An 18,627-nucleotide genomic window follows, 5' to 3' on the forward strand; every position below is an offset into this window, starting at 1 on the left:
TAATCTCTACGTTTGTTCTCCGCTATTAGTGGCTTTGGAGTGACTCTTTGTTGCATGTTGAGGGATTGTTATATGATCTATCTATGTTATTATTGTTGAGACAACTTGCACTAGTGAAAGTATGAACCCTAGGCCTTGTTTCCTATCATTGCAATACCGTTTACTCTCACTTTTATCGCTTGTTACCTTGCTGTTTTTATAATTTCAGATTACAAAAACCTTTATCTATTACCTTGCTGAAAATTATTATGAGGGAGGAACATATGCTTGTAGGAGTTGCAATAATGTCAAGTTTCCTCTCTATGTGTTGAAAATCTTGAAGTTATGCTTGTTTTGCCATCATATGCTAGTTGATTATTGTTCCCATAAGCTGTTTGCTCACAAAATCCCTATGCATAGGAAGTGGGTTAGACTTAAATGTGCTAGTCATATTCTACATGATGCTCTCTTTATGTTTCAATTCTTATCTTTTATGTGAGCATCATTGCCATCATCATGCCTAGCTAGAAAGGCATTAAAGAAAAGTGCTTGTTGGGAGACAACCCAATATTTACCCTTACTGTTTTTGTGTGTCCACATGATTATTCTACTGTACTAATCATGTTTTATAGCTTTTGTTTCAATAAAGTGCCAAGTAGAGCCTTTGGGAAGACTTGGGTGAAGTTTATATGATCTTGCTGTAGAAAACAGAAACTTTTGTGCTCACGAGATTAGCTGCAATTTTTTACTGGAGAATGCTTTTAGGTTGATTCTTTTTTAAGATGATTAATAGAAAAATTACTCAGGTCCAGAAATTTATTTCATAATTTTTTGGGTTCCAGAAGTATACGTTTGATACAGATTACTACAGACTGTTCTGTTTTTGACAGATTCTGTTTTCTATGTGTTGTTTGCTTATTTTGATGCATCTATGGCTAGTATTAAGTGGTATGAACCATAGAGAAGTTAGAACACAGTAGATTTTACACCAATATGAATAAAGAATGAGTTCATGACAGTACCTAAGTGGTGGTTTTATTTTCTTATACTAACAGAGCTTACGAGTTTTGTGTTGAGTTTTATGTGGTTGAAGTTTCCAAGTTTTGGGTAAAGATTCGATGGACTATGGAATAAGGAGTGGCAGGAGCCTAAGCTTGGGGATGCCCAAGGCACCCCAAGGTAATATTCAAGTACAACCAAGCAACTAAGCTTGGGGATGCCCCGGAAGGCATCCCCTCTTCCGTCTTCGTTCATCGGTAACTTTACTTGGAGCTATATTTTTATTCGCCACATGATATGTGTTTTTCTTGGAGCGTCATTTTCTTTTGTTAGTTTTTGCTTTCTGTTAGTTAGAATAATGTTTTGCATCTTTAGTTTCAATAAAAAAAGTCAAGGATAGGCTTTGCCATGCTTATTTTGCTAGTATACATGTTGCTGTTTGGAAACAGAAAGTTTACCGCTGTTGCAAAAATTCCCTAGAAAAGTCAGAGAATGGTATAATGTGGAATCTTTTTGCATATTAAGCTCTGATAAATTTAAGTTTGTCTCATACGCTTCGTCTTTTTAATATCTTTCGTGAGTATGATGGAAAGGAAAATTGTGCTCAAGTGCTAGAAGAAGAATTACATAGAATGCTTGGCATGAAATATGTGAATGATGAGCATGATTGCAATGTTGTTAGTATGAATTCCTTGAATATCCATGATGCTAATGATATGCAAAGCCACAAGCTTGGGGAAGCTATGTTCGATGGAGATGATATGTTTTGTCCCCCAAGCTTTGATGAGCAAATTTACTATGATGAAAGCATGCCTCCTATCTACGCCTCCTAGAGATTGATAAACCTTAGGTCATCCACTTGAGGGAAATTTGCTACTGTCCTACAAACCTGTGCACTTGTAGGCCCAATAACGTCTACAAGAAGAAGGTTGTGTAGTAGACATCAACGGCGCGCAAGAAGGCGGCGCCTACGACGGGCAGGCCTTTGAAGAGGAAGGCAAATAGAGATATAGATGAACCATCATTGAAGAGGTATGGTTTTAAATATGCCCCATGATCGTCATCTCAAAGTTTGACACTATCCGATGTGTCCTATCAGGAAAAACATTTGCCAGACTGTGTCCGGGGATCCTGCCGGTCATGCCTCTACTAGCTGGATTCTGGACCCTATCACGAGGGCTGAGGCTAACACGGAAGTGACATCGGATTGTCCTTCTGTGGAGGATTCAGATAAAGTATCCGCCACAAACTCCGAAGTGGAAAGCTCCATGAATCATCAGCGCCAGCGGGCCGCTCTTCGCGACCTGGTTTTTCAGAAGAGGCTTTCAATGCCTTCAACTCGGGTGATGCATACATCCGAGCTGCCCGAGATGGGTTGTCCAGAGCCACAAATCAGTATTTGAAAGATATGTGGGTAAGTTCATACTTGCACAATTCTGATAGTTATATACCAGTAGCCCTCGAGACTTCAAGCAGTTTAAGCAACTGATTTAAGGATCGTTGTATACCCAGGTGCTCAAAGAGAAGAATGGCCTATTGTCTCGAGAGCTGGAGGAGTGCAAGCCCAGATAACTACTGCTACTACCGAACTGGAGAAATCCAAGAAGGCAGCGTCTGGTATTGTTTCCCTCTATCGAGAAAACATGATCATATACCAGGAGTATTAATACAAGTGCAAATCTTATGACAGAGGCACCGAAGGTCGCACAAGGGGAGGTCCAGGAGCTCAAAGGCAACTGGCCGTGGGTGAACATATCCTGACACAGGTCAGGGTGGAGAAGAACAAACTTCAAGATGCCAACACCAAGCTCGGCGAAGAGCTAAAAGATGTGCGGGCCCAGCTAGCTGACTCCGTGAAGGAGAATAAGAAGCTGCAAGGTGACATATTTAGTATGTGTTCGGACTTACCTTTACGTAGTTCGGCAAGGAAAGAAACTAACAATAATTATGTCTGTAGATATATTGACGGGTCATCCCGAAGAGGAGGTATCCATATCGTTTAGCGATCTGCTACAAGAGCTATCACAAATGCATGAGCGAGCTCGGCAGGCGATGCAAAGTATGGCCAAGGCCTTATGGCCATCCGACTCTCCTCCAGGAAGTATGAAGGGGCTTGTACAACTATTCGGGGGAGCGTGGCGACGCTTCCGATTATGGAAGATATCGGCCTGCCGGGAAGGTGCGCGAGAGGCCTGGACAATGGTGAAAACTCGGTATACCAAGCTCGACCTGAATCACATGGCCTGGGTCGGACCTATAGGGTCAAATGGAGAAGAAATTCCCGTTAGCTAGGTATATGACCAAGTACAAGTAGCCGCCAAGTATTCCCAACAGGTTTGTAGGCTAGATAGCATGCTGGATGGCATAGAGGAAGAAGTGTTTGAGTCTAAGTGACTATGTACTTCATTTGACAAATTATGTCTCTAGCTGAATTGTAAAACTCTTGTCATGGCAGACCTTTTCGCTTCAACCTCTGGCCCAAAGGTGCGGACTCCTTCCGGATACCCGCTCGGTAATGTATACCGGGGTATGCGTGGACACCCAGCGTAGGGGTCATAGTTTCTTGAACAGACAAGTATCCGGCTAGTTATGTTATATTACATTTTGATCGTAAGAAACATCTTCCAGAGAATAGTTCCGTTAAGGGTTCCTTTCCCTGGGTAAGCATGTATTAATGTGCATGTCCGAACTGTGTTTGAAAAAACCACAGCATACATAACATCTGGGGGTTCATAATGTGACAAGTAAAAAACATCTTTAGTCTGCCGACCGAATATTCCCTTAAGAACGCTAGCTTTCGGCTTCACCCAGTCTGAGGTACACATCCAGATGACCCGGCAGTAACAATCGCAGAGGTGCTCCCTTTATGCCCTAGCCGAACTAACGGGAACGTAGGGCATAAGCACAGGAGCAAGGCAACCCAGCTTGGCCGAAACTTAAGTCATATTGATGCATATAATGGCGAAGAAAAGGTACATACGTGGAAAAGACACATATGTGCTGAGCTTGATGCTCGAAAAATAATAATAATAAGCTTCTGTATGAGAAGCCCCCAGGTATAATTGACATACATATTAAGAATTGTATGCGTCAAAGGTGTATGGTTTAGCCATACAAAAGCTTTACAACTCTAAAAAAGAAAGGTGTAAAAGAGAGAAAAATAAATAATGGAAACATAAAAGGGGGGAAGGGGACGAACGAAGAGGCCGACGCTAGGCATAGAATCTTTGGAGTCTGGCCGCATTCCATGGGTTCGGCTCTAGGAGGTTGTCTGATGCATCACGCAAGCGGTACGCTCCTCCGGTGAGAACTTCATCGATGATGAAGGGACCCTCCCACTTGGTCTTGAGTTTGTCCTTTTTCTTCTCCAGCAAGCATAGAACGAGTTCGCCCACATTATAAGTTTTGGCCCGTACTTCTCTGCTTTGATATCTGCGGGCCTGTTGTTGGTAGAATGCGGAATGGGCTTTTGCGACATCGTGCTCCTCCTCCAAGGCATCTAAGTTGTCCTGCCGATCCAACTCGGCTTCTCTGTCTTCATACATGCGCACTCGAGGTGATTCATGGATAATGTCGCAGGGTAACACAGCCTCTGCGCCGTACACCATGAAGAAGGGTGTATATCCGGTAGAATGATTGGGCATGGTCCGTATCCCCCAGAGTACGGAGTCGAGCTCTTCCACCCAGTGCTTTTCTGATTCTTTCAAAGACCGCACTACTCTGGGTTTAATGCCGCTCATAATAAGACCATTGGCTCGTTCGACTTGGCCGTTGGTTTGTGGGTGATAGACGGAGGTGTAGTCGAGCTTGATGTCCATCTTAGCACACCAGGCTTTCACCTCATCGGTTGTGAAATTGGAGCCGTTGTCGATGATAATGCTGTGCGGAACACCGCAACGGTGCACAACACCGGATATAAAGTCTATCACTGGCCCGACTTCTGCCGTTTTAACTGGTTTGGCCTCTATCCACTTAGTGAATTTATCCACCATGACCAACAGATATTTTTTCTTATGGCTTCCCCTTTAAGGGGTCCGACCATATCAAGCCCCCAGACCGCAAAAGGCCAGGTGATGGGGATTTTTTGTAAAGCGGTGGGTGGCATATGGCTTTGGTTGGCGAAAAGCTGGCATCCGACGCAATGTTGGACAAGGTCATGTGCGTCTGCTCGGGCCATCGGCCAATAGAAACCTGTACGGAAGGCCTTACTTACAAGGGCCCGAGCTGCGGCGTGGTGACCACCGAGACCGGCATGAATTTCAGCCAGGAGTTGCCGTCCTTCGTCCTCGAAGATACATCTTTGAAGTACTCCGGTAGCACTTTTCTTATAGAGTTCTCCTTCGTGAACCTTGTAGGCTTTAGATCACCGCATGATGCAGCGTGCTTCATTCTGATCCTCTGGAAGTTCCCGCCTATTAAGGTAGGCCAAGAAGGGTTCGGTCCATGGGACGATGACCGCCATGATGATGGACCGACGGTGTAATTTCGATGGCCGAGCCCCCGATGATGTTGGTGTGTTTGGAATCTAGGGTTGTCTACGGATCCGGATTGGTATTGCCGCTCTCCCCCTGCCACACCACAGATGGCTTGAAGAGCCTTTCCAGAAATATGTTAGGTGGGACAGGGTCACACTTTGCACCGATGCAAGCAAGGACATCCGCCGCTTGATTACTTTCTCGAGCCACATGGTAAAACTCAAGCCCCTCGAAGAAAGCCGACAGTTTGAGAACGGCATTACGGTAAGCTGCCATTTTCGGATCTTTGGCATCGAAATCTCCATTTATTTGAGATGTTGCGAGGTTTGAATCCTCGCGCACTTACAGGCATTGTATGCCCATGGAGACGGCCATCCGAATACCATGCAATAAGGCTTCATATTCGGCTGCATTGTTGGAGTCCATGAATAATATTTATAGGACGTACTGAACAATATCTCCAGTAGGGGATGTTAGGACAACGCCTGCCCCTAGGCCTGCCAGCATTTTGGAGCCGTCGAAGTGCATGACCCAATTGGAATATGTGCCGTACTCTTTAGGGAGTTCGACTTCTGTCCATTCAGCGATGAAGTCGGCCAATACCTGGGATTTAATGGCCCGGCGCAGTTTGTATGATATGTCGAATGAGAGGAGCTCAATGGACCACTTGGCAATCCGGCCCGTAGCGTCGCGGTTATTTATTATGTCATTGAGAGGTAATTCGGAGGCCACCATTATCGAGAACTCCTGAAAGTAGTGTCGTAGCTTCCGGGATGCCATGAAAACGGCGTATCCTATTTTTTGGTAATGAGGGTACTGGGATTTGCATGGTGTGAGGACAATGGATACGTAGTATACCGGCTTTTGGAGCGGGAATTTGTGTCTGTCCTCTTCTCGTTCGACAACGAGCACAACACTCACGACTTGGTGTGTGGCTGATATGTATAATAACATGGGTTCACCGATGTTTGGCGCGACCAGGATTGGGTTGCTTGCTAGAAGGGCTTTTATTTCTTCCAATCCGGTCATTGCCGCGTCCGTCCACTCAAAGTGATCGGTGCATCGGAGAAGGCGATGGAGCGGCAATGCCTTTTCTCCTAGTCTGGAGATAAAGCGTCTTAAAGCTGCCACACATCCGGATAATTTTTGGACCTGTTTAAGGTCTATTGGCATAGCCAACTATGACAAAGCTCGGATTTTAGCTGGGTTTGCCTACATTCCTCTATTGGAAACAATGAAGCCTAGAAGTTTTCCAGCGGGAACACCGAAAACACACTTTTCCGGATTGAGCTTGATGTCGTATGTTCAGAGGTTGTCGAATGTGAGACGCAGATCATCTATTAAGGATTCCACGTGCTTAGTTTTGATGACTACATCATCCACGTATGCTTCAACTGTCTTGTCAATTTGTTTCTCCAGGCATGTTTCCATCATGCGTTGATTGGTGGCACTGCTGTTTTTAAACCCGAAAGGCATAGTGTTGAAGCAGAAAGGCCCGTATGGGGTGATAAATGCCGTTGCGGCTTGATCAGACTCCATCATCTTGATTTGATGGTATCCGGAGTATGCGTCGAGGAAACACAGTGAGTCGTGTCCCGCGGTAGCATCGCTAATCTGATCAATGAGGGGAGGGGAAAAGGATCCTTAGGGCAAGCCTTGTTGAGGTCTTTGAAATCAATGCATAGGCGCCAGGATTTATCCTTCTTTGGTACCATCACCAGGTTTTCTAGCCAGTCTGGGTGTTTTATCTCTCTGATGAATCCGGCCTCGGGTAACTTGGCTAGCTCCTCTCCCATGGCTTGTCATTTGGTTTCGGAAAAGCACCGTAATGTTTGCTTGACCGGCTTGTATCCCTTAAATATGTTTAGACTATGTTCGGCCAGCTTGCGTGGGATTCCTGGCATATCAGAAGGGTGCCAGGCGAATATGTCCCAGTTTTCGCGTAGGAAGGCCCGTAGTGCGGCGTCTACCGTGGGGTCCAGCTGAGCCTCGATGGATGTTGTCTTCGTGGAGTCTGTTGGGTAGACCTGGAATTTGACTATTTCGTCTGCTGGTTTGAAGGAGGTGGATTTGTATCGTTTATTAAGTATCACGTCGTCCCTATCCACCCTGGAGCACAATGCGGTTAATTCTTCGGCTGCAAGGGCTTCAAACAATGCCTCGAGGGCCAAGGCGGCGGTTTTGTTTTCGGCGCGGAGTGCTATGTCTGGATCACTTGCAAGAGTGATGATTCCATTGGGCCCGGGCATCTTGAGCTTCATGTACCCATAATGGGGTATAACTTGAAAGCTTGCAAATGCATCTCACCCTAGAAGGGCGTGATATCCGTTCTTAAAAGGGGCCACTTGAAAGGTTATCTCTTCGGACCGATAGTTCTCCGGCGTGCCGAATACCATGTCAAGTGTGATTTTTCCTGCACACCATGCCTCCTGACTGGGAATAATTCCTCTGAAGGTCGTGCTACTCTGCTCAATGCGGCTCCTGTCTATTTCCATTTTTTGAGAGTTTCCTCGTAAATGAGGTTTAGTCCGCTGCCGCCGTCCAAGAGCACTTTGGTGAGCCGAAAGCCGTCCACAATTGGACTGAGGGCCAATGCGGAAGGTGCCTGGACTGCTCTGAATTTTGGTTCGTCACTGGCATTGAAAGTTATGGCCGTGTCGTTCCAGGGGTTTATTACTGCAACTGGGCAGACTTCGGCGAGGCTGTGGAGTTCCCTTTTGGGCCTATTGTTTGAGGCGAAAGTCTTGAAGACTGTCAACACTGTAGGGTTGTTATCTTCCGTGGGATGTTGCTCTGCGGTATTTTTGGTGAGGAGATCCTTGCCGCTTTTGGCCACCTGCAGGAGTATCCAGCATGCTCTAAGGCTGTGGGTTGGTACAATATCCAGTGTTGTGTGTATCTTGCATGGCCTATCGAGCCATCCCTCCAGAACGGTTCCTAATACGTCTCCAACGTATCTATAATTTTTGATTGTTCCATGCTATTATATTACCCATTTTGGATGTTTATGGGCTTTACTTTACACTTTTATATCATTTTTGGGACTAACCTACAAACCGGAGGCCCAACCCGAATTGCTGTTTTTTTGTCTATTTCAGTGTTTCGAAGAAAAGGAATATCAAACAGAGTCCAAACGGGATGAAACCTTCGGGAGCGATCTTTTTGGAACAAACGCAATCCAGGGGACTTGGAGTGGACGTCAAGCAACAGAGGAGGCGGCCACAAGGGTGCCCGGCGCACCCCCCTAGGGGTGGGCGCGGCCCCCACCCTCGTGGGCCCCTCGAGCGTCCACCAACCTACTTCTTCCTCCTATATATACCCACGTACCCCGAAAACATCCGAGAGCACCATGAAAACCTAATTCCACAGCTGCAACCTTCTGTATCCGCGAGATCCCATCTTGGAGCCTTTGTCGGCGCTCCGCCGGAGGGGGAATCGACCATGGAGGGCCTCTACATCATCTCCAAGGCATCTCCTGTGAGTTGTGAGTAATTTATCACAGACCTTCGGGTCCATAGTTATTAGCTTGATGGCTTCTTCTCTCTCTTTGAATCTCAATACAAAGTTCTCCTCGATCTTCTTGGAGATCTAATCGATGTAACTCTTTTTGTGGTGTGTTTGTCGAGATCTGATGAATTGTGGGTTTATGATCAAGTTTATCTATGAGAAATATTTGAATCTCCTTTGAATTCTTTTATGTGTGATTAAGTTATATTTGCAAGTCTCTTCGAATTATCTGTTTGGTTTGGCCTACTAGATTGATCTTTCTTGCAATGGGAGAAGTGCTTAGCTTTGGGTTCAATCTTGCGGTCTCCTTTCCCAGTGACAGTAGGGGCAGCAAGGCACGTATTGTATTGTTGCCATCAAGGATAAAAGGTGGGGTTTATATCATATTGCATGAGTTTATCCCTCTACATCATGTCATCTTTCTTAATGTGTTACTCTGTTCTTTATGAACTTAATACTCTAGATGCATGTTGGATAGTGGTCGATGTGTGGAGTAATAGTAGTAGATGCAAGCAGGAGTCGATCTACTTGTCACGGACGTGATGCATATATACATAATCATGCCTACATAATCTCATAGCTATGCGCTTTTCTATCAATTGCTCGACAGTAATTTGTTCACCCACCGTAATACTTATGCTATCTTGAGAGAAGCCACTAGTGAAACCAATGGCCCCGGGTCTATCTTTTATCATATAAGTTTGCCATCTACTTTTATTTGCATATTTACTTTTCCAATCTATATCATAAAAATACCAAAAATATTTATCTTATCATATTATCTATATCAGATCTCACTTTCGCAAGTGGCCGTGAAGGGATTGGCATCCCCTTTATTGTGTTGGTTGCGAGGTTCTTGTTTGTTTATGTAGGTGCGTGGGACTTTTGAGGAGCCTCCTACTGGATTGATACCTTGGTTCTCAAAAAACTGAGGGAAATACTTATGCTACTTTGCTGCATCACCCTTTCCTCTTCAAGGAAAACCAACGCAAGCTGAAGACATAGCAAGAAGCATTTCTGGCGCCGTTGCCGGGGAGGTATTCACTCAAGTCAATACATACCAAGTTGTAGGATCGAAAGTATGTCTAGAGGGGGGATGATTAGACTACTTGACCAAATAAAAATCTAGCCTTTTCCCAATTTTAGTTCTTTGCAGATTTTAGCAAGTTTGCACAAGTCAAGCAATAAACCTACACATGCAATTCTAAGAGTATAGCAGTGGAATGTAAAACAATTGCATATGAAGGTAAAGGGAGGAGTTTGAGGGAGCAAATGCAATGTTGACACGGAGATTTTTTAGCCGTGGTTCCGATATGTGGTGCTATCATACATCCACGTTGATGGAGCAACCCACGAAGGGTAACAGCCGCGCAAGTCCATGGAGGGCTCCACCCACGAAGGGTCCACGAAGAAGCAACCTTGTCTATCCCACCATGGCTGCTGTCTGCGAAGAACTTGCCTCATTAGGGGTAGATCTTCACGAAGTAGGCGATCTCCTTGCCCGTACAAACTTCTTGGTTCAACTCCACAATCTTGTCGGAGGCTCCCAAGTGATACCTAGCCAATCTAGGAGACACCACTCTCCAAGAAGTAACAAATGGTGTGTTGATGATGAACTTCTTGCTCTTGTGCTTCAAATGATAGTCTCCCCAACACTCAACTCTCTCTCACGGGATTTGGATTTGGTGGAAAGAGGATTTGAGTGGAAAGCAACTTGGGGAAGACTAGAGATCAAGATTTATGTGGTAGGAATGGAATATCTTGACCTCAACACAAGTGTAGGTAGTTCTCTCTCAGAAAATATATGTTGGAAGTGTAGGCATGTTCTGATGGCTCTCTCCACAAATGAAGAGTGGGTGGAGGAGTATATATAGCCTCCACACCAAATCTAACCGTTACACACAACTTACCTAACTCAGTGGGACCCGAATCCTGAAACTCGGTTGGACCAATTTAGTAAACAATGTGACCGTTAGGATTTTTGGTGGGACCGACATGTAATCCAGGTGGGACCGATATGGTTAGGGTTAGGGCATAACGTAATCTCGGTGAGACCGATTACACAAACTCGGTGAGACCGATTTTGGTAATAGACACACAGAGGGTTGGTCAGGCAAACTTGGTGGGACCGATTCGCTCATCTCGGTTAGACCGAAATGTTACAAAAGGGAAACTGTGAGTTTGCATTGCAATCTCGGTGGGACCGATCGCTCATCTCAGTTTGACCAAAACGTTACAAAGGGAAACTGAGATCCCATCTCGGTGAGACCGAGATCCCTATCAGTGAGACCGAAAAGACTAGGGTTTGTGGCTATGGCTATGACATCTGAACTCGGTGGCGCCGGATAGATAGTTTCGATGGGCCCGAGTTTGACTTTTGGTTTAGGTCATATGTGGATGTGAGAAAGTAGTTGAGGGCTTTGGAGCATATCACTAAGCATTTTGAGCAAGAACCTCATTAAGCAACACCTCATCCCTCCTTGATAGTATTGGCTTTTCCTATAGACTCAATGTGATCTTGGATCACTGAAATAGAAAATGTAGAGTCTTGTGCTTTGAGCTTGAGCCAATCCTTTTTTCCTTAGCATTTTGAGGGATCCACTTTTCTCATCCATGCCATGCCAATCATTGAGCTTTCCTGAAATATTTATCTTGAAATAGCATTAGCTCAGTGAGCTATATGTTGTTAGGAATTACCAAAACCACCCAGGGATAGTTGCACTTTCAATCTCCCCCTTTTTGGTAATTGATAACAAAATATAGATCAAAGCTTCGACAAATGATAATATGATTGAAAAACATCGTTGCTTTGAGAAGTATGTGATAAGCAAGAGCTCCCCCTAAATTTGTGCACTATTTAAATTTTTTGCTTTGGACTGCAAATGCACAATGAGTTAGGATCATGGGTCACTCTTCCATGTCACATACATCTTGGTGGAGCGCTCAAAATGATAATAATTAAACACATGCACTCATCACCAAGCAAACTGAATGATCATATAAGGATATAAAAGATAATGTAATCCAACAAGCATTAAGGTAGCATATGATCAAACACATGATCATCCAAGTATCTCACACAAGTCATAAAGTATCAAGCAAATACACAATAAGGAAGTTCAACCACCAAAAACAAGAGAGATAAAAAGCAACATTCTCTCTCGAAGCCTATGATCTATACATTTTTCTCCCCCTTTGGCAACAAGTTACCAAAACGTTCAAAAATGCATAATGCTAAACGACTCTCAGGCTTGGTCTTCATGAGGTGGTGTAGAGATGACTCCAAGGATGAAAGCATCAGTTGATGTAGCTTGAGCTTGTTGAGTGGGTGCTGGAGCTGGAGGCGCTGAGGTTGTGGCAGCTGGTGCAACTTATGTAGCTCTGGAGTCTGGAATAGGCACTGCAGCAGATCTCTGTCCTCTGGGCACTCTAGCAAATGCATCTGCGGTAGACTTGCCCTTCTTCTCCTCTACATCCTCCTGAAGTTGCTCAATTGTAGTTTGGATTTCTATGACCTTCACATCAAGTGCATAAAACTTCTGCTCTAGGATTCTCTCCAAGCTCTCCTGGTTTTGAGTCAGGGTGGCCAAGCCCTTCTCAATCCTCAAGGTAGAGGCAATCAAATTGCCAAGCTGGTCTTGCTTGCTCTTCAGAAACACTTGAGATGCCTCTTCAGCAGTTGGCATCTTTGCAGCTTTCTCTGCCCTTGCTTTCTCTCTCTCTCTCTCTTCATGTGCTTGCACAGATGATGGTTCCTCCTCATTCATCTCAATAGTGTTATCTTCAAATTCAGGGTATAAAGGTAGATGCTCCTTATCCAAAATATATGTGCCTGTGCCCATCTTTGAGTTGATGAGCTCCTGAATGTGTGGAGCATACCCACAACTCCTCTTCTGATCAGCTGCAGTTCTCTTGATTGTTTCCACAATCAGGCTCATGACCTTGAATTTCTAAGGTATGTCAAACAAGTGCAGCAAGTTGATAGCATGACCTCTGATCATATTGTGATCTCCTGACTTGGGAAGCAATGTGTGCCTAAGTATCCAGTTGATTGTAGGCAGACCAGACAACAAGTAGTATACAGATCCAAGCTTGTGAGTTTCCAAAGCCTTTTCTGGGATCTCTTTGTACATGTGACCCATAGAGTTGTGGTCTTTCTTTTTCTCTGCATATACATCCAAGTCATCTTCAGATTCCTTTGGGGCATTGATCAACTCAGCCCATTCTTCAACTGTGGATTGGTATCTAGTACCTTCAAACATCCAGACAATCCTCCCATCTGGGTAGAAGTGAGTTGTGGAGTAAAACTGCATGATGAGCTCATCATTCCACTTGGTGAGCTTCTGGGCAACAAAGTCATCAACTCCATAAGACTTGAAGCTGTCATAAACTCCTGGATAGTGAGCTTCATTCTTCTTGATGTATTCCCAGTTGATCCATCTCATGTCACACACAATGGGCTTCTTGTCAAGCAGAATTGTTTCATAAAAGTCCAATTGCTCCTTTGTGTGGAATCTATAGTCAACTATTGTCCTTCTCCTCACAACATAAGCATCTGACTGTCTCCACAATCTCAGTCCAGCATCCTTTCTGATATGCATGTCCTCAGCAACTGGATGAGCATCATTGTGATCAGGAATCTTGGGCTTCAACTTTCTCAGAACAAGAGAATCATCTTCTTCTTCAGCAGCTTCAGGCACTGGGGCCTTGTTCTTCTCTGATGCAGGTATACTTCTTGTGTTCCTCTTGGGTTTAGGCTTTGGTGCTGGAGCAGCAGCCTTGGGAGTAGCTTTGGGCTTAGATGGAGCAGCCCTAACTTGATTGCATCTCCCACTAGCTTCTGAGCTTTAGGAGCTGGTGCAGTATCCTCTTCCTCTTCTTATTCCTCATTAGAGTCTCTCCTCATAGAGGGCTTGCCAAGGACTTTGGCAGTAGTAGTTCTGACTCTCTTCTTCTTCTTATCTTGGCCAGCAGCTTCTTCATCAGACTCAATGGTGAACTTCATGGTTTCACCAGTGGCAACCTTCCTAGGTTTGAATGTGGGCACTCTTGTCGGTGTACTAGAATAGGGGTACCCTAGTACCCCGAACTGGTGCACGGGCAGTTGCAGCGCCCCGCGGCAAGGGCTTGCCGGGTGGCCGCCAAGATACTCCGTGGCTCCTTTGGAGCCATTCAAGAACAAAGTATTTAAGTCAAGAAGACAAGGCCCCGGCAAGAGGAGCTTGCCGGGAAGGCCAACTGAGGCATTCCAAGGAGCTTGCCGCGACGCGCCACGCGTCCCGGCAAGGCCCGGTGAGCGACAAGCTTCCGGGCGCGACAAGACCACGACCGCGACAAGGCGCTTGCCGCGGCAAGCGGCCACTCTGTGCCCACGCTCCAGCACATCCACCAACATGTCGCCCTGGGGGCCTTTCCAGGTGCGCGTGGCGGAAGGCTGTGCAGCCAGCGGTGCGCGGTGGCATGCGACGCTGACAAGATCGCCATCATGGCGAACGGTGGCGCCTCTAACGGTCCTTTTCTGCACTGTTTGGGCGGCACAGACAGGCATTTAATGCCCTTGTCCCCTGCCGTCAGGGTTAGGTATAGAGCATTGTACAAGTAACTGTACCAACTACCTCTCTTTTTACGTTCTTACCCTTCTCTATGTTGCCACCTGTCGGTGACCCCTTGTGCATATAAAAGGAGGCCCATGCGCAACGTAGAGGAGGTTCGGCTGGACTGGTTCGGAAAGCTCGGATCATTTCAAAGCCAGAAAAAACATAGCTCTCTAGAGCAAGAACAGAATACAATCAGACAAGCAGCAATAGGAGTATTATCTCTCCGGAGAGCTCCGAAGCTGGGTAAAACTGCTCGTGTGCTTCGCCTCGATCTGCTCTTCGTGCGACCTCCGCCCCCCGCCGAACCGAAAGGGGCTCGGTCCGCCGGTCCCATAGGTGTTCGTGGATCAGTTTCCCCAACATCTTTGGCGCGCTAGGTAGGGGGCGTCGAGATTGTGTGAACCTGATCCGGCGTTCACACGAGCTAGATCTTCGTTTTCTTCATCGACATGCCACCGAAGAAGAAGGCTACGGAGGCAGCTGCTCCGTCCGCGTCGATCTCACCGCCACCGGAACAAACGGGTGGTGGGGTTGATGCTGGTGGAAGGACATATATCGACAAGGAAGTTCACGGTGCTGCCAGGTCCAAGGACAAGGCTGCACAAACCATGGTGGCTTCACATCCCCCGCGCCCCTCTCAGGAAGCGCAGGACCAACAGCGTCATGGTGTTTGCAGTACCATACGCTTGTTGGACCAAGATCAAGCTGGTGGGTCTCGGGGCGCTCAAGACCAGCATGCATGCCAACATGCTGGCACGAGTGAGGCACGGTCGCCCGGACGGGGTACTGCTCCTTCTAACATAGTTAGAAGTCTGAGCACATCCCGCTCCTCGCACCGTTCGCCATTACCGCCCACCACTCCAGCAGAAGCTTTGGCGCGAGCTCAACTGCTCCTGGACTATCCTCCTGCGGAAGACAAGATCGACCAATGGAGAGCCACCATTCAGAGTCTCATCGGCTTCGCCAACGGCGACACTCCACGGCAGCCAAGCACGTCGTTGCCGCGGCAGGACAGCCAGGCGCGAGCTGGTGGCGACGAAACGGGTGGGGGTGCAACCACCGTGCACTCTCCACCCGAAGGCCAATATCGCCGACTCGCCGGGTCCACCTCGACAGCGACTCCACCGCATCGTCGGGTCCACGAGCTCGTCGCGATCAGTGCCAAGTTCTTCGCGACAGACAGCAAGAAGACGCTCGAACTCGCATCGAGCGCCGAAGAGAAGCGCGACGTCAATCCGACAAGCGCGTTGGGACCTCTGTTGACATGCACGTGCCCGGAGAACCAGGCGACTTGCCATACGCGGTAGGTTGCCCTGCGTTCACTCGTGATCTGTGGCAGGTCCAGTGGCCCAGCACGAAGAATTTCAAGCCAGATGTACCGGAGAAGTACGACGGCAAGACGCACCCGTCAGAGTTCCTCAGCATCTACACCATCGCGGTGCAGGCTGCCCGGGGGCGAGACGACAAGATCCTTGCCAACTACTTCCCGCTGGTGCTCAAGCCCAATGTCAGATCCTGGCTCATGCACTTGCCGGACAACTCCATATCTTCCTGGGCTGACCTGTGCCATCAGTTTGTCGGCGCCTTCACAGGCGGCCACAAGCCTCATGGCCAAGAGAGTGACCTTCACCTGCTCGCTCAGAAGGAAGGAGAGCCCCTGCGCAAGTACATACAGAGATTCAGCCGCGTACAGCATAACATCCCAGACGTCCACCCTGCCGCGGTGATCAGCACGTTCCATCAGAACGTGCGGAACCGCAGGATGCGGGAGGAGATGGCGATGTGCAAGATCAGAGAAGTCAGTGAGCTATATGCCCTGGCCGACAAGTGTGCACGTGCTGAGGAAGGGAGGAGACTCCCCGGAGTGAACACAGGAGCAGGAGGATCTGACAGTGAGGATACCGCCCCGGCAAGGAAAAACCGGCGGCGGAATAACATAAAGAAGAAAGGCAAAGAGGTGCTAGTCGTCGAGCAGTCCGGCAATGGAGGTGGCGCCAAGAAAGCCAAAGCTGGTAGCTCCGGCAAGGAGATTGCCGCCGAGGCTGTGGCGGCCGCCGACAAGCAGGACGGCACCAACAAACAGTACTGCAAGATCCACCACACCAAGGGCCATGACCTCCAGAGCTGCAAGAAAGTCGAGCAGCTTGTTGAGCAGCAGAAGGCTGAATACGAGCGGCGCGACAAGGAGAAAGCCCAGGAAGGTACAGGCGGATCCGGCAAGAAACGTCCCGGCCGAGGAGGACGCCGCGGTAAGGCCAAGCAGCGGCAAGGAGACAGACCTCCCCGCGGCCGCGACAAGGATGAAGATGACGACGACGACGAAGACATGGATGATGATGAGGCCGATGAGCAGGAGTTCCAGAAAGCCATAGAGGTCCTGTGCGTTGACGGCGGTGCTTCTCTGCATACTTCACACCGCCAGCTCAAACAATGGGTGCGGGAAGTCAATGCGGCAGAACCACCCGTCGAGTCACGCAGGCCTCTGAAATGGTCCAGCACGCCTATCATCTTTGATATTGAGGACCACCCAGATCGCATAACTGCGGTCGGGTGCTTGCCGATGTTGGTTTCACCAACAATCCGCAACCTCAAGGTCACTAATATGCTAGTTGACGACGGGGCCGGCTTGAACCTGATCTCCTCCGCGGTGCTCCAAAAACTCCAGATCCCTGACAGCGAGCTCGAAGAGACCGGCACATTTCAAGGAATCAATCCGGGAAGGAGCAAGCCGAAGGGAAAGATCACGTTGCCGGTAACATTTGGCAGCGAGCTGAACTTCAGGACTGAGAGGGTCACGTTTGACGTTGCCGATTTCCCATTGCCTTATAATGGGATACTCAGCCATCCAGCACTCGCCAAATTCATGGCAGCCTCTCACTATGCATACAACGTACTGAAGATGCCAGGCCCGATAAGTGTCATCTCTGTCCTTGGCGACAAGAAGGATGCTCTTATCTGCACCGACAAGATCTACCGGGAAGTAGCAGCCGCAGCGGATCGCACGTCACTTGCCGCTGAAGCTCCCGGGGGGAAGAAGAAGACCAAGTCCGGCAAGAGTTCTGATGCCCACTCCGGCAAGCGCACCTATTCGGAGTGCTGCGCTACCGTCGAGGACGCACCATCAAGCTCCACTGGCAAGTGTAAGAAGGCAATGGCGGCTCCACCAGAGACTAAGAAGGTGTCCGCTAAGGAGGACGGCACTGGTGGTACCTTCACCATCAGTGCCACGCTCGACCCTAAATAGGAAAGCGCGCTCGTTGCTTTCCTGCAGGCGAATGTCGACGTGTTTGCATGGCAACCGTCTGACATCCCCGGTGTTCCCAGGAAAGTAATCGAGCACCATCTTGCCGTCTGTCCTCATGCGCGGCCCGTCAAGCAAAAAGTCAGGAAACAAGCAGTGGAGCGCCAAGAGTTCATTGCAGAAGAAATCAAGAAGTTGGAAGCAGCAGGCCTTGTCAGAGGAGTGCTCCATCCTACGTGGTTGGCCAATCCTGTTGTCGTGCGCAAGGCTAATGGGAAATAGAGGCTTTGTATCGACTTTATCGATGTCAATAAAGCTTGTCCCAAAGACCCATTTCCCTTGCCGCGCATCGACCAGATTGTTGACTCCACAGCCGGATGTGACTTGCTTTCATTTCTTGATGCATACTCAGGATACCATCAGATCTTCATGGCAGAAGAGGATGAGGAGAAAACCGCGTTCATTACCCCATGTGGCACATACTGTTTTGTACGGATGCCCTTTGGTTTGAAGAATGTTGGTTCAACGTTTGCAAGGGTAGTCCATCATGCTTTTGAGCCGCAAATGCACAGAAATGTGGAAGCCTACATGGATGACATAGTGGTCAAGAGCAAGGACAAAGCAACCCTGATCCAAGATTTAGATGAAACCTTTGCGAATCTGCGCAAGATCAACCTCAAGATGAACCCAGAGAAGTGTGTGTTTGGAGTCCCTTCCGGCAAGCTTCTCGGGTTCTTTGTGTCTCAGCGGGGAATTGAAGCCAATCCCGACAAGATCAAGTCCATTGAGCAGATTGAAGCACCAAAGCGCGTCAAGGATGTACGAAGAC

Source organism: Triticum aestivum, chromosome 2B (genome assembly GCF_018294505.1).
Source record: "Triticum aestivum cultivar Chinese Spring chromosome 2B, IWGSC CS RefSeq v2.1, whole genome shotgun sequence".
Taxonomy (NCBI): Eukaryota; Viridiplantae; Streptophyta; class Magnoliopsida; order Poales; family Poaceae; genus Triticum; species Triticum aestivum.